The sequence below is a fragment of the Herpailurus yagouaroundi genome, unplaced genomic scaffold, assembly GCF_014898765.1.
Source record: "Herpailurus yagouaroundi ecotype Mexico unplaced genomic scaffold, PumYag 557, whole genome shotgun sequence".
Classification (NCBI taxonomy): domain Eukaryota; kingdom Metazoa; phylum Chordata; class Mammalia; order Carnivora; family Felidae; genus Herpailurus; species Herpailurus yagouaroundi.
In genome coordinates, this window is record NW_024412774.1 from 1,988,564 (window position 1) to 2,005,122 (window position 16,559).

The window sequence follows — 16,559 nt, forward strand, 5'->3', positions numbered from 1 at the left end:
GCCCGCGCGGGGGGCGGGGAGGGGGAGGGGAGGGGGAGGGGAAGGGGAGGGGGAAGGGAAGAAGGGGAGGGGAGGGGAGGGAAGATAAGGTACTTCCGCAGTGAAGTCAAAAGAAGTAGACAACAGGGGGTCAGAACAAACAAATGATGATTTCTCAACCTGGAAAGTGGAAGATGGTGGCTCTCAGACCCATCCTTGTACCTGTGAGTAGATGTGAAATGTTTTCATAACAGAAACCAACATATGCTTGCGGATACGCAGACTATGTCCTTCGCTTCAACGTCACTAATCATCACGTAGGTCTTCCTTACGGACAGGGGTGACTCCCAGACCCTCGAAACCCAAATTCAAATGCATTTCCCCAGACACCTGTGCCCTCTCTCCCCCACCTCCTGCACATCCTGCCTCCTGGGTCCCCTGCTCTTGACCAGGGCTCCACCATGAATCTTCCCCGCCACTGTCCACAAGCATCACTGTCCACTTGCCTCCTCACCCGCACATCCGAAGGACCGCTAAGCCCACCTGCTCTTGTCTTACAGAATGCTTCCCCTGCTCTGCTCTAGGCCCGTCCAGTCCACTCCACCACTGACCCCACCAATCCTGTTCCCTAACCCCTCTCCCCAGTCCATCCCATCAGCTGCACGCACCTCAAGATCCACTCTGGTCACATGGGTGGAGGCAGGTCACCACATTCCCTACACTTTCCCTCCTTCAGGACAGTCCGGGAGGTGGTCTTAGACATACCTGAATAGCACTGAACCCCAAAGAGGCAAGGTTCCCCACCTCTTCAGCACCCTCTTTTATTGCTATTTAAAAATTGAGTTAAAATAGGAGCACCTGGGTGGCTCAGTGGGTTGGGCATCCAATTCTTGATTTTGGCTCAGGTGATGATCTCATGGTCGTGAGTTCGAGCCCCATGCCAGGCTCCGTGCTGACAGCTCACGGCCTAGAGCCTGCTTCAGATTGTGTGTCTCCCTCTCTGTGCCCCTCCCCTGACCACATTAAAAAGAACTCTTTAGACACCGTGTTAGTTTCTTATGGCTGCTGCAGCAAATTACCACAAATTGGGTGGCTTAAGACAACGCAAACTTATTATCTTACAGTCCTGCAGCGCAGAAGTCTGAAATGGGTCTCAGTGGAATAAAATCAAGGTGTCTCAGGGCCGTGCTCCTTCTGGAGGCTCTGGGGGAGAATCAGTCTCCTTGCCTTCTCAAGTATCTTAGGCCGCCTGCATTGCTTGGCCCCGTGGCCCCTTCCTCCGTCTTTAAAGCCAGCACTGGCCATTTGAGCGTTTTTCACACTGCGTGTGAGACTCTCCCTCACCTCCCTCTTCCACTTTTAAGGGTCCTTATGATTGCACTACCCCCGCACAAATAATCCAGGATCATGCCCCCATCCCAAATCTCAGTTGATTAGCAACCTTAATGTCATCTGCAGCCTTAATCTTCCCTCACCCTGTAACCAACGTATTCACACCATCTGGGGGTGAGGGCGTGGACATCTTTCTGCCCACCACAGGTGTCAAATAAAAATGCTAGAAGGGAAAAAAAAAAAAAAAGGTGGGGAGGGTTTAAAGGATAAAGAGTAGGTGAAAGCTGGGTGAATGCTAGGGTGTTGCTGGAGGAGAGAAGAGTCGCAAAGGTAGGAAAAGAATGCATGGCAGTAATAAGATAGTCACTGCTGCTAGCAGGGCAAGGCACGGGCGTGACGGCGTGGGGTGAATTTCGGCTCTGCCACACATTAGCGGTGTGACCTTAGGCAGGTCACTTAAGATTCCCCACATTTTGGGGCGCCTGGGTGACTCAGTCAGTTAAGAGTCCGACTCTTGATTTCGGCTCAGGGCACGATCTCCCAGTTCGTGGGTTCGAACCCCAAGTCGGGCTCTGCACCGACAGTGTGGAGCCTACTTGGGATTCTCTCCCTCCCTCTCCCCCCCTCTGCACCCCCCCCCCCCAAATAAACAAACTTGAAAAAAATTCTCCCCATTTCAATGTGCTCATCTGTCAAATGGGGGTGTGTATAGTGGCATCAGCTATCTCACAGACTTGTGGTGTGTTTTCTTCTGAAACCGAAGGAGATTAATGCCCAGGAGTGCCTGATGAGTGGGGGAACCAATTGGTTCTCCCTCTGCCTGACTTGTCCTTGCCCTTCTGTGTCGGCTTCTAGAAACTGTGCCCACACCGCAAGGCTGAGCCGAGACATCACTTCCTGTGGGACCCTGTTAACACCTGCCACCCACGAGTGCTGGAATGGAAATGACTTTTTCAAAGCATTTCTCAGCCAGAACTTTGTGCAAGGCCTGTACCGGGCACCTGAGGATGCACCGGACACCTTCAGAAGCTCCCATTCTGCCGCGGGAGAAGGAGAAGTGAGCAGAGGGGAGCAAGGAAAAGCAGCAGACCCGGTGCTGCAGCAGAGGGGAGCCCCGGGGGTAAGGCTCCACCTCCAGGAGTTTGGCGTAAAACACAAATGGGATGGATCCAGAAAGCTAAATAAAGGGTCCCTCCCCACCCACACCTCCCGCTTTTACTTTCACTGTTTGAAAGTGAAAATTAACGATGAGGCCAGAGAAACACTTCTCTGTTGTAAGGGAAACAGGGGCAAATGCCAACATGAGCAGCGCATATGGGCAGAGGTGATAGGGAGTAGTGGGGACTGTGGCAAAGGAGACTGTGTCTAGGAAGCAGCCCCATTCCGCCCTACCCATATCTGCAGAGTGAAAATGTGGGCCCAGTGTCTCCTAGCTTCTGATTTCTCAAGAGAACACTGGAAGTCTATAGGTTCAGATGACATCTTCCACGTTTTAAAATGCCAATACTTTCAAATGTTTAAAAGGAAGACACCAGGCCAGTGAGCCAAAGAGCACAGGTCGTGCGGCTGTGAGTTTGCAATCAAGGTGTGCGCTGGGGAGCGCTGGGGATAGGGAGAGGAGGCCGTGAGCACAAACATTTTCCAAGGGAAAAGAAAATACTGGCCTTCATAGAAAAGTTAGTGAAACAGCACGAGTGGGGGGGTCCCGTTTGGTTCTTCTTTCCTTTTCCTTTCTCTCTCCCTCTACCTTTTTCGTTTTTAATATGAATATATAATCCTGTGTTCAGGGTAACGGGAAGGAAGACCCAGGAAGAGGGGTGGCCAATGGAGAAGACAGGAGCCCCAGGATCCAGGTCAGAAGAGGCTGGATCTGGTTAGATGGAGACGGGAGGAGGGGAGGGACAGAGAGAAATCTGCGGGGCTCACAAGGGAGGGTGTGTGTGTGTGTGTGTGTGTGTGTGTGTGTGTGTGTGTGTGTGTGGAATTCACACCGCACAGCCTCCCTGTCCTCCGAGAAATAGCAAACAGGTCATCCGCGAAGAAGAAACCAGGGGGATGCGGTAACAACAGTAACAGTATCAGCAACACGGGCAGCCAGCTTTTCCAGGAGCGCTCCGGTGTGCCAGGCCTGGGGCACACGCCCCACCCTCTTCCTAACGGATTCCTCTCCACAATTCTCCGCAGCAGATACTGTCACGCCCATTTTGCAGACGGAGAAGGCCCTCGATCAAAGCCACACAGCTAATCGGAGCTGGGCGGGGATGCAAACGTGTCCGATTCCCGCGCCTGTGCGCAGCGCCACTGTAGGGCGGTACACGCGCGCCCAGACACACAACGCACACTCGCGCAAGTGCACACGCGGGTGGGCACAGGGACACGGCGTGCTGCTCGCATTGGGGGGGACCGACCGAGATGCCAAGACCCCCGCGAGACCTGGGCGCACGTGCATGCGGCGACCCACGAGGCTGCGCAACGCGGGGTCATTCCCCTCCTCGCACGGGGCGAGGCGCACAGGCTCGGACAAACAGACCCGACCCAGCCCCAGCCCGGTCACTCTTCCAGTAGAGGGGCTTGGAGACCCCCTCCCCGGGCCTGCACCTCTGCTTCCACCCCCAGACACAGACAAGTCGCACACATTCACACGCGCGCTCCTGAGGTCGCCGCCCGCGCCCCCCTTCCCTCCCCCGCCCAGCCCAGTTTCCCAGCCCCACCTCCCGCCCGCGGGGGTCCCTCGGAGGACTCACCCTCCCCAACCAGACCCAGTCCCGGCACTGCAGAGCGGGCGCCGCAGCTACCGCGGCTGCGCAGACGTGGAGGCAGCAGGGGAGGGGGGAGGGGGGAAAGTGGAAGAGGGGGATGGCCTTCTCGCCTCCTCCCCTCTCCGCTCGGCTCCCGGGGAGCAGCGCCTGCAGTAGGGTAGGGAACCGAGCGGAGGGGCCCCAGGTTCCATACCCAACCGAGTTGGCTGCGGTGCGGTTGTGGGGCTTGTGCCCGGCATGCCGATCGGCCACAGTGGGATGAGCCGCCCATCCTCCGCTGTTGGGCACCGAGGTTCTATCCTACTTCCCCTGCTGCAGCTGCGTGCCAAGCCCACCAACTTTCTTGGCTCGTGGTGGTTCTCTACTCCACAACCCTGGGTCAGGATAGGAGGGAGGAGGAAGGACTTGGAGCAGAGGTATGGCAGCCTCTGGGACCCGGAGGCCAGGCTGCCTAGGGTCAGAGGCTGGCGCTACCATTTGCTCCTAGGGTGTTTTGGGGTGTGTCACTTAGCATGTCTGGGCCTCGGTTTCCCATTCTGTTAAGTGGGAATAATTATGCTTACCACCTCCCAGGTTAAAAAAAAAAATACATATGGTGCTTGTATGGTGTTTAGAACAGTGCCTAACAGTTGCTACTATTATCACTGTTGTTCAAGTTTTACAATGTAATCGCTACCTGCCAAATTGCTCTCGGGGAAGCTACATCAAATTTTTAGATTTTTGATAAAGCCATGGGTGGGGGGGAGAAAGTGGTTTTCTTTTTGGTCTTATTTTCATTTCATTACGTGTTTGTTGATCAGTTATTTTCTGTTTGTGAATTGGTTGTTTATACCTTCCCTGCCTTACTCTGTGTAGCTTTTGCTTCTTGATTTATAGGCATTCTTTATATATTCTGAATACTGATCCTTCGCTCGTTACTTTACCTGTGGCAGATATCTTCTCCTGGCCTGTCACTTGTCTTTTCACTTTGCTTACACAGTACCTCAAATTTTGGGTTTTGATGAAGTAAAAGCTATCTGTTTTTCCTACTTTCATAAACACACTTTCTTCTACAGTCTCATACTTTACAGTCTTGTTTTATGTTTAGTTTGTTGTACCTGCTGGAACTTTTTGGAATAGTGTGAAGTAAAAACTTAACTTTATATTCCAAATGGATAGACAGTTGAATAATTCTGGTTTCCCAGAAAAGCAGTCAAAATAACTGTCATTTATCCAACCAATTTGATGAGCAAAGGCATCAAATGTCCATTATTTCATTTCATTCAAAGGCCCCAAGTGGTAGGTATTATTATCCCCATTTAACAGAGAAGGGAACTAAGGCATGAAGGAATTAAAGGATTTGTCCAGAGGACACATGGCAAGAATATGGGAGGATACAGATTGGTTTCCTTAGGCATTTCCATATTTGCCACATAATTCGGAGGGGAAGCTTTCTTTGTTTAGAAGTTTAGGAGATGATGGGGCACCTGTGTGGCTCAGTCACTTGGGTGTCCAACTTTGGCTCAAATCATGATCTTGCAATTCGTGGGTTTGAGCCCCGCCTTGGGCTCTGTGCTGATAGCTCAGAGCCTAAAGCCTGCTTCAGATTCTGTGTCTCCCTCTCTCTCTGCCACTCCCCAGCTCAGGCTGTCTGTCTGTCTGTCTCTCTCTCTTAAAAGTAAACAAACATTTAAAAAATAATTTAAAAAAGAAGTTTAGGAGATGAACTTCCAGCCATGCCCAGCATAGTTCGGTGTGAAGAGGGGATAGGCGGGGGGAGGTGGATTTAGATAAAGGCCCTTCATTCACCCCTTCACCACTTCCTTTGATAGCAAAACGTCCTGTGCAGGACACCAGGGGAGCCGCCCAGCCCATGGAGCCTTTGATGGGCTTGAGAGGTTGGCTTCCAGACCTAGATCCACTGTGCACCAGCTGTGTAACTGTGGGAGGTGAATTAACTGGGTCCCCGTTTCCTTATCTATAAAATAAGGACAATAACAGTTCCTAACTCATAGGGTTATCATCAACATCAAAGGAGTTAATACATGCATACTGCATACAGGTTGAGCCATTGCTATTGATCACCAGATCCTCAACTTGGGGGAAAATTCCAGGTGTGATCCTGATAGTTCAGATGATTAAAGGTTGCTCTTGGGGCACCTGGGTGGCTCACTTCAGCTCAGGTCATGATCTCACATATTGTGGGTTCAAGCCCTGCATTGGGCTCTGTGCTGACAGCTCAGAGCCTGGAGCCTGCTTCAGATCCTGTGTCTCCCTCTCTCTCTGCCCCCCATTTGCTCACTCACTCTCTCTCTCTCTCTCTCTCAAAAATAAACATTAAAAACTTAAAAATAAATAAAAATAAAAAGCTGTTATGTTGCAGATGTCGTTCTGAGTGCCACGACAGTTGAGGCCTGTGTCTTAATGGAGTTTATAGTCTAGTGAAATGAAGCAGACAAACCAATAAATACAGAAAAAAATATAGTTTGTGTTATTCAATGAATTACATGAAATACATCGACATGATAGTAACTGTGAGGCCACTTTAGAAGAGAGTGGTCAGGAGAGGTCTTTTTGAAAAGGTGGCATTTTGGGATAAGACCTGAAAGGGGAAAAGGAGCCAGTTATGCAAGAATTCATGGCAGAAAGGACAGCAGGGCCTGAGGAACAACAAGGAGGCCAATGTAACCAGAGTGGTCAGACAAGGGAGAGAGTAACAGGATATAGGATCAGTCATCCAGGGTCTTGAAAGCCACAGTGACATCTTTGAATGCTATTGTGAGTGCACTGGGAAGTTACGGAAGGGCAGTGAGGAAGGCTGTGATATAATCCAATGTACATTTTCAAGGCATGACTGGAACTGTTGTGTGGGGAAAACTCTAGAAGGGGCAAAAGGTAAAATGGGAGTATCAGTTAAGAGGCTGCTGCAATCAACCAGGTAAAACACGATGGTAGTCTGGCAGCAGGGGGGAGGGCAGTGGACAGATGCAGAATACACTTTAGAGATGGGGCTGAGAGGACTCACTAATGGATGGCATGTGAAAGGTAGGAAAAAGGAAGGAATCGAGGCAGACTTTTGGACTTTAAGCCTAAGCAACTACATGCTCTATGGTGAATGAAGAGAGTAGACCAACTTTGTGTGTTTGTGTGTGTGTATGAGAGAGAGAGAGAGAGACAGAGAGAGACAGAGAGAGAGACAGAGAGAGAGAGAATCCAGAATTCCCTCTTTGGGGCATGTTAAATACCCGATGCCTGTGTTTCTGAGGTTAATACTAGGAGAGGTTAGGATACCCAGATACCAGCATTCGGAAACTCTGGGGGTGACAGTGAGGTCCAGGAATCTGCTCACAAGGGTTCAGGTTTCCAGCAGAGGCAGCGGCAAAATTATGGTCCCGGAACTGTCCGCGGTGCTGAACCGGCAGGGCCTGAGCTGTCCGAGGTGCTGAATCTGCAGCAGACTAGCTGGAAAGGTCTCTCCTCTCTCTCTCCTCTCCCTCTCCCCTTTTCAAAGACCCTATCTGCATCTGCCTGGGAAAAGCCCTGTCATTGCCTGGAAACAAAACTCTCTGGCTGTGGGGAGCGCAGATGAAAGCAAATGAGGGCAAAAACGCAGAGTCATTTATATATAAGCAGCAGCTTTGGCTCTTAGGACAGCAGGCCCTTGGCTACATCTGACTAGAATTATTAACACGGAGTTTCCAAAGCATCTGAGGGGTAGGGGTGGATGTACAAAAAGCAGGAAAGGTTCCCAGGATTAGAGCTAATGGTTACCTTGGGCTGGGGGGAAACAGAGGAGTTACTATATAGGTATATGTGAATTTTTGGAAAGGCACTAGTTTTTATGTTGTGAGATGGGGTCACAAGAAGGATATTACTGTAGATTAATACAAATACATCATGGCTATATTTTATGCTAACCTGAATTATAAACATTTGAAATCATGAGCATGGGGGGGGGTGGCATTTTTTTTTTAAATGAGATGAGAAGAAGCCTCACAATTCAAAACTTCCTCAAAAGTCCATACTTTTGAATATGACCAATTATGTACATTGTAAGCTATGCTTGTTATTATAATATCACTCTACCTGGTAAAGAGACATACTAACCACCTTCTGTTAGGATTAGTCTTAAATTAGGTGGGTTTTGAACTGTCCAAGTTTTGGGGCAGGTAGGTGGCTCAGTCAGTTAAGCATCCGACTTCAGCTTAGGTCAGGTCATGGTCTCATGGTTTGTGAGTTCAAGCCCCGCGTCTGGCTCTGTGTTGACAGCTCAGAGCCTGGAGCCTCCTTCGGATTCTGTGTCTCCCTCGCTCTCTGCCCCTCCCCCACTCATGCTGCCTCTATCTCTAATAAATTAAAAAAAAAAAAAATTAACTGCCCAAATTCTTCAAGAAAGAGTCCCTGGCATAAACTCCAACCACTGTGGGATTAATGAATGAACAAATGAATAAATTTGTTCTTCCCAAAGATCTGGTCACCAGGAAAGCCACAGCTGCTCCTATCTCTCAAGAGACAGCCATTCATAAAGCACCCACTATGTACTGGCTATTGCAGGGGACAACCAGGATGCCTGAGGCATATCCCCTTCCCCTAAGTGGATGGTTTCCACACCCTTTCAAGAGGCAGGAACCTTTGGGACGCCTGGGTGGTGCAGTCGGTTAAGCGTCCGACTTCAGCCAGGTCACGATCTCGCGGTCCGTGAGTTCGAGCCCCGCGTCGGGCTCTGGGCCGATGGCTCAGAGCCTGGAGCCTGTTTCCGATTCTGTGTCTCCCTCTCTCTCTGCCCCTCCCCCGTTCATGCTCTGTCTCTCTCTGTCCCAAAAATAAATAAATGTTGAAAAAAAAAAAAAAAAGAAGCAGGAACCTTTAAGCCTCTGAAATGAGCTCTTTGATCACCTCAAAGTCACTGAAGTATGGCTTTTATCCATTTTTTTTAAGTTTATCTTATTTGAGAAAGGGAAGGAGAGTGTGTGAGTGCAGGAGGGTCAGAGAGAGGGGAAGATTGAGAATCCCAAGTAGGATCCACACTGACAGCACAGAGCCTGATGTGGGACTTGAGCCCATGAACCCATGAGATCATGAGCTGAGCCAAAATCAAGAGTCAGGTGCTTAACTGACTGACCTGTGAGATCATGACCTAAGCCAAAATCAAGAGTTGGACACTTAACTGACTGAGCCACCCAGGTTCCCCTGGCTCTTAGTTACTTTTCTATCTTCTCATGGAGTTGGTGGCCTGGTGGGTATTGACATTCCAAATTCCCTAAAGAAGTGGAGCTCACTACATTATAGCTTTTTTTTTTTTCTTGATTATCTGCCTCACCTTCTAGAATGTAGACTCCATGATGGCAGGAACTCTGTGTTTCTAGTTCATTCCTGAGCCTCTAGCACTTCAAACATTGCTTGGCACATACCAGATATTCTATGAGTGTTTTAATTTTTGAAGGATTAAATGAATGAAAGTCCTATCTGTAAACACAAATTATCCCAATATCTTTTATTTTTTAATGTTTATTTTTGAGAGCGTGCAAGTGGGGGAGGAGCAGAGAAAGGGGGACGGGATCCGAAGTGGGCTCTGCACTGACAGCAGCTCTCAAACCAGGAGATCATGACCTGAGCCAAAGTTGGACACTCAACTGACTGAACCACCCAGGGGCCCCCACCAGAATCTTTAAAATTTTTTTAATTACTATTTTTAAGTAATCTGTACACCCACCATGGGGTTCAAACACATGACCCCAAGATCAAGAGTCAGGTGCTCTAGTGACTGAACCAGCTTGGTGCCCCAAAATATCCCAATACTTTAACTTTTTTAATGTTTGTTTATTTTTGAGAGAGAGAAAGAGAGAGGGAGGGAGGGAGGGAGGGCAGGGAAGGGGCAGAGAGAAAGACACAGAATCCGAAGCAGGCTCCAGGCTCCGAGCTGTCAGTACAGCCCGATTGGGGCTTGAACTCATGAACCGCGACATCATGACCTGAGCCAAAGTCAGAGGTTTAACCAACTGAGCCACCCAGGTGCCCCTCCCACTATTTTAATGATGACAGCTCACTAAATTAAAAAGAAGGTGAGTGAACCAACACATCAGTTGGCTGGATGCAGCCCATGGTCTGACCAGCTGAGTCATCTAATCATCAATTCTTACTGAGCAAAATTCTGCATGAGAACACTCCATGGGCAGGTGATCTGTTGTTTCCCACCCTGGTCCTTTGGCTGTGACCCAAAAGACAGGGGTGTGTGGCATCAGACAAGGAATCCTATCAACAAGGATTATCTCACAAAGAAGAGAATCTACTTCATTCTTTTTAACAACTCCAGAGTATTAATCCCACTATGTGGCTGCATCTAGTCATGTGGCCCTTCCCCCAGCTGGCAGACATTAAGGTTATTTCCAGAGTGATCATTTGGGACCCTCACACTTCTTGGGAAAGGCCCAAATTCAACTCGTAAATAGCCAGGATTTAACCCAGGGCAACCTGTCGCCAAAGACCTTTCTGTTTCACTACTACTGAGGACTGTTCAGTTTACTTTACAGGGGAAAAGATGGATGATCGAAGTGAGAAGATTCCCCTAGTTGCCTAAAACCTTGAAGTAGCTAGTTACCTGGGGCCGGGGGCCGGGGGCGGGGGGCGGGTAGGTCTGGGGTGAAATACTAACAAGGCAGATTTGCCCTTAGAGAAATACGTGCCCTCCTCCGTGCTGTCAGTTGGGTAATCTTACGACCCTCACGTCACAGAATAAAATAGATCTTTGTGGACTGATATGGAAAGGTCTTGAACACACACCACTGCATGGAAATATCACGTGGAAAAAAGCAGGTTGCAAAACCACAGACGCAGTCTGACATCACTCATATGAAAACCCAACAACATAAAACAATGCTGGATATTTTCTATGCACGCATAGATGTGTACATAAAGACTTGCCAAATTCAAGACGCAACAGGCATTTAAGAGAAAGGGCTCACAGGATTACCAAGTTTATCAAGGCTACGTTTGTTCACTCGTGATGAAGAACCAGTAATTTTGTTAAATGATTACCCAGCCAGAACATGTATCTTCAAATCTCAGCATGGCTAGCCTCAGGGATTAAGTTTTTAGCCATGGATTACAGGTTTACATGAAGTGTTTTATTTTTTGAGGATCAGGACTAGACAGAGTGGCTTTGTTATACTTGGTTAATTTCAGGGTGCAAACTAATTTTTCTTCCTGACGGTGGTATGCTGCGAATAGGACGGTTTTGCTTAAAAAATTAAAATCCTCAAATCCAAAGATATTGACAATATTAAGGCATATTTCAGTATTAGAGATGTTAGAATGTAAAAAACTAAAAAATGCACCTTAGCATCAAAGAAATATACATAGATTTAATTACTGAAATGTATTCAATAATAACATATATCATAGTTATATATGTATATATATACATAACTATGATATATATGCTATTATATATATATATATATATATATATATATATAAATTTATATATTTGGATTTGTTATTATGGGATGGGTAATATTGGCCAGGCTTGTTCTATGGATAAGGAGAGTGAATCAATGCATTTCCAGATATTCTCATAAAAATTACATCTATTTCTATGGGTACAGACATATACGTCCATGAGAAGGAAACGCATCCTTCCCAGAGCACCCCAAACCCGCAAGGTACTCACCTCCAGAGCAGAGGGCTGGAGTTGATGAAGCGAGATCAGCAGGAAGTCTTGCTTTATCAATATGTTTTGACCTTTGACAAAGAAAATGTGTTTACTTATTAACTGTCAAAAAACAAAATAAAACAATACTCATTAAAAAGGGATTCGGAGGTGAGTCCCCCTGAGAGTCGGGATAAGAACGGCCCTGCTCCCCCGATTCCCAACGCCTTCTGACAGCTCTCAAACCGAGTCACCTGGCTCACACCTCCAGTAAACAGCAGAGTTGGGATTCAGATCCGAGAGACTGACTCTAAAGCCCGCCCCTGTCCTGCTCCCTGGGGCAGACTACTTCTGGAGGTTCTTTGGCACCAGGAGGGACACCTCCCCTCCCCAGTCTCACCCCCAGGAATGCACATTCCCAAGGGGAAGGGGGCTGGGCCATGGCTGCCTGTATCAACTTTGTTCAGTCTCTGCATTGGGTCTCCTCAGGGGTCCTCTTCCCCCAGCGAGGATCCTGGATCCATTCTTGGGCAGCCAACCTGTCTTTTCTTTCCATCTGTGAGAGACGGTTGATTGCCATGGAAACCCTCCCTCAGGTGTTAGAGGGAAAGAGGGTCCTACCATTCGATTCCCTTGTTTGCTGGCCCTGTCAGGATCAGAGGAGATGGGGGGTGTGTGTGTGTGTACATGTACGACATCTCTTAAAGGCTCCTGAGAGAGAGAGAGAGAGAGAGAGAGAGAGAGAGAGCAAGCGGGAGAGGTGGGGGAGAGAGAGGGAGACACAGAACCCAAAGCAGGCTCCAGGCTCTGAGCTGTCAGCACAGAACCCGATGTGGGACTCGAAGCCATGAACAGTGAGATCATGACCTGAGCCTAAGTCGGACGCATAACCAATTGAGCCACCCAGGTGCCCCTAAAACTACTTTTTAAAATCAAAGTCACGTGGGGCGCCTGGGTGGCGCAGTCCGACTTCAGCCAGGTCACGATCTCGCGGTCCGTGAGTTCGAGCCCCGCGTCGGGCTCTGGGCTGATGGCTCGGAGCCTGGAGCCTGTTTCCGATTCTGTGTCTCCCTCTCTCTCTGCCCCTCCCCCGTTCATGCTCTGTCTGTCTCTGTCCCAAAAATAAATAAAAACGTTGAAAAAAAAATTTAAAATCAAAGTCACGTACCTGCATAATTAAAAAAAAAATTTGAGTGGCAAATACATGAAAGAAACGCTGTCTTATTTCAATACTACCCTGTAGGCTTGTAATATTTCATCATTAGTTTTTCTGAAAGGCACAGGAGGGTCCTGGTTTCAGATAAGATAGGGTAAGTGAGCTCTCTTCTGTCTCTGCCACTGGAGCATTTCAATAAATTAGCAACCTAGAAATAGCAGTGTTCCTTCTCCTACTGTGTGTATTGCTAATCAGGGCTCTGCTCAAAGTTCACCTTCTGAGAGAGAGCCTCCCTGACTGCCAAAGCTGAAGCCGCCTCCCCCACCCCCACTCTCCACCTTATTGCCTCTGATCCCACTCAGAAATTAGCACTAGTGGCTTCAGTTTGCTCACTGCGGGATTCCCAGCTCCTAGAGCTGTGTCTGGCACAGAGGAGGTGCTCAGATATTTATTGAGGGGAAGACTCCCTGCTCACCCCAAGCCTCTTGTCCCCTGAAGTCCCTGCTTATCAAAGGATGCAGGAAATATAAGTATTCATCCACTTTATTTCTTAGTCTCTCCCCCACTACTAAAGGGGAAAGAAGAAGAAAGAAACTCAGTCTCCTTCTTAACCCAATTATCTCCTCCCCCTTCCCACCCACTTCGCTCACACCAACCTCCCTGTGCCACATTAAATTCAGCAGTGAGAAACACGCCAGCTTCACACCTGCCTCTCCTTCTCCTCCACTCCTTTCCCACCTCTCACCTTCTCTGGAAAGCAGGTGATCACTTATAAATAAACATCCACATCTCCATAGGCAGTTTTTAAAGAAACTTGAGCAAAAGAAAGATCCCGCCTATGAATTGGGAAATATTTACTGGGCAAACATCTATGATGAAGGACATGGAAAAATCTATCGAACTTCCTTTAGCGGTGCTGGTGAGGGGTGGGTGAGAGTACATGGATGGATAGAATTCCCCCCTAATATCTCTCCCTGGTCTTGGGAGACCAATAAGCACTAGGGAAACTTGTTCTGATACTAGGCATGGAGCGGAGTTGCACTTAAACCTCACACCAACCTTGGGAAGTGATAACAACGTTATTATGATGCTAATGGCCACACATAATAGAACCTATGTGCCAAGAAGTGCACTATGTGCTGTTGTATGACTCCATTCGTCCTCTGCAACAGCACCGTAAGTTAGATACTATCCCTATCCCCACTGTACAGATGAGGAAACTGAGGTGTAGAGAAATTAAGTCTCTTTCCCTAAGTTCCTTTTATTTTTAATATTTATTTTTGAGAGACAAAGACATTGAGAGAGAGAGAGACAGAGCACGAGTGCGGAAGGGGCAGAGAGAGAGGGAGACACAGAATCCAAAGCAGGGCTCCAGACTCTGAGCTGTCAGCACAGAGCCCAACGTGGGGCTCGAATTCACGAACAATGAGACCACGACCTGACCTGAAGTCAGATGCTTAACCCACTGAGCCACCCAGGAACCCACCCCCAACCCCTGCAAGGTTCCTTAACAGGGGAGTGGCAAAACCAGAATCTGAACGCAGCAGGGCTCTGCCTGGAAGCTCTCACCTGATGCCCCAGAGGCACCTCATTCGTCAGAACCTAGTCGCTCGGCCACACCTGAAACCTAGGAGTTCCAGCGTTGTGGAAGAAGTGGAGACAAGATATTGTGGGGGCAATGCATGGTCTCCACCCCCCACCCCCACACTTTGATCCTCCATCCAAAAACCCAGGAGCTCAAGGCCACTGCCTCTGATGGGGCAGCGGGTGGGGGGCAGTAATTAAGACAGGCATTCTCATACACTGGTGGTGGGAGTGCCAATAGGGCAATCACTTTGGGAAGGCGTATCTTTCAGCTATTTCAAACTGATACTATCTCTGGGTAGATGGGGTCTCCAACACCCAGCTAGTGTCAGAGAATTGCTTGGTGGCATGAAGGGGCAGAAGTGGGGGTGGGGGGAACACAGAATGACGGAATCAGAATCAGAAGATCTAACTTCCACAATCCTACACCATCATTTCCGCCATATTATATTGGCCAAAGCAAGCCACAGGGACAGCACAGATTCAAAGAATGTGAAATGAGACAGCAGGGCGGCAACAAATGTGTGGCCATTTTTAATATCCGAAACGAGAAAGTTTTACAAGGAAAAAGGAAAGGCAGGCTGGGGGCAGAGAACAGCAAGGAGCAATGACGTGAAAAACAAAACAAAAAACTAAGCAGAATTCTGCTCTGCCCATCCCTTCTCTGTGAGTTCCAGAATTCTCTAGCTTCTATCCAAGTAGAGTGAAAAACACAACCACACGCTACCACCCCCCCCCCATCTTGCTGACCCTTTCCTGCCACCTTTCCCAAATTCATTACCCTGAAGCCTCCTCCCCCTGCAGTTAAATGACATTACATGTGTCAAGAGTTTCTCAGGGCGCCTGGCACATAGTACACACTCAATAAGTGATAGCAGTAGTGAGAGCTATACTGTGGGCACACCCCATGGATACGTAGTGAGGACCCAATGGGCTAATCCATGTCACGTGCTTAAAACAGTCCCTGGCACTTAATGAAGACCCGGTAAGTGCGGTATTGCTGTTGTTACTGTTGTTGCTGTAGGGTTTTCAAGAGGACCCATCAAACTGTTACAAAACACAAGACGAGCTTAATATATACAATAAAAATAGCTAACTAAGGCTCTAGAGCTGCACCCTTGAACACAACAGCCAGGAGCCACATGTAACTATGACAACTTATATGAATTAAGATTAAATGCAGCAGAGGACCAGCCAAGATGGCGGAATAGCATGGAAGTTTTTTTGTATCTTGCATCCATGAAATACAGCCAGACCAACACTAAACCATCCTGCACACCTAGAAAATGGATCTGAGGATTCACACGACAATCTGTACAATCTGAACCACAGAATTCAGCAGGTACAAGGCGCGGAGAGGTGAACTGGGGGAGAGAGAAGCCACAGAGAGCAGGGAGCCATTTGTGCTTGTGGAGAGAGGCCGGAGGGGCGGGGGGGGGGGGGAGTTCGGGGAAAAGCACCTCCCCCACCAAAAGCAGCTGGAGAGAAAGTAGAAAAGTGGAAACAGCCGCAGGGACTGAACTAAAAAGGGAGAAAGGAGAAAGAAGAGGGTTTAAATTCCATTAAGACTCTAAGAACAGGGGGAGTGCAGAGTCTGAAACTCTGCAGCTCGATACCTGTTGGTGCTCTGGTGGGAAAGGCAAATCCCCAGGAGCAGAGTGAAGTCCAGGCGGTCCTTGGGCCACACGGGGAGAGGCGGTTCCCCTGCTGGGAGGACACCTGGTAGAGGCTGTGTCGGTTCCCCAAAGGCAAAGGGGCCAGTGGACCCAGGAGAACAACCACATTCGCTGGTGCTGGGACAAGGCTGTTGGGGGTGAAGCCTGGCTCCAGATGTGAGTTGTGATTTTGCAGAATCCCTGAAACGCTGCGTGAACTTTTTCTGGGGCGGGCTGGCACCTGTCCACAGTCTCTGGGTGTCGGCAGCAGCACGGTCTCGAGAACGTTCCTGGGGGCGGCCGGCACCAGCCATTGCTCGGTGAGACCCTCCCGCAGAAGGTCTGAGCGGGGACAAAGCCACAGTCCCTCAGAAGTGACAGGCCAGAAACAGCCGCGTCTGAGATAAAATTCAGGAGGGAGGTGCCGCCTGGCAACCTAATGGCTTGGTCACGGACAGTGTAGAAAC

General features: G+C 48.8%; 1 protein-coding gene across 5 annotated transcripts in view; it reads right to left on the bottom strand.

Annotated features, from left to right (window-relative positions):
• The window catches only part of SMIM17 (small integral membrane protein 17), a 38,157-nt gene that overhangs the window by 11,558 nt on the left and 10,040 nt on the right, over positions 1–16,559 (bottom strand). For 2 of the 5 annotated variants that reach the window (XM_040465430.1, XM_040465425.1), the window contains exons 1-2: positions 16,054–16,107; positions 11,719–11,789 (exon numbers count right to left, since the gene is read on the bottom strand). The gene's annotated coding sequence lies outside the window, so the exon portion shown is untranslated. Of the gene's footprint in view, positions 1–4,055; positions 4,308–11,718; positions 11,790–16,053; positions 16,108–16,559 lie in introns of those variants that run through there. The other 3 variants (XM_040465426.1, XM_040465428.1, XM_040465429.1) reach the window with 2 other exon arrangements.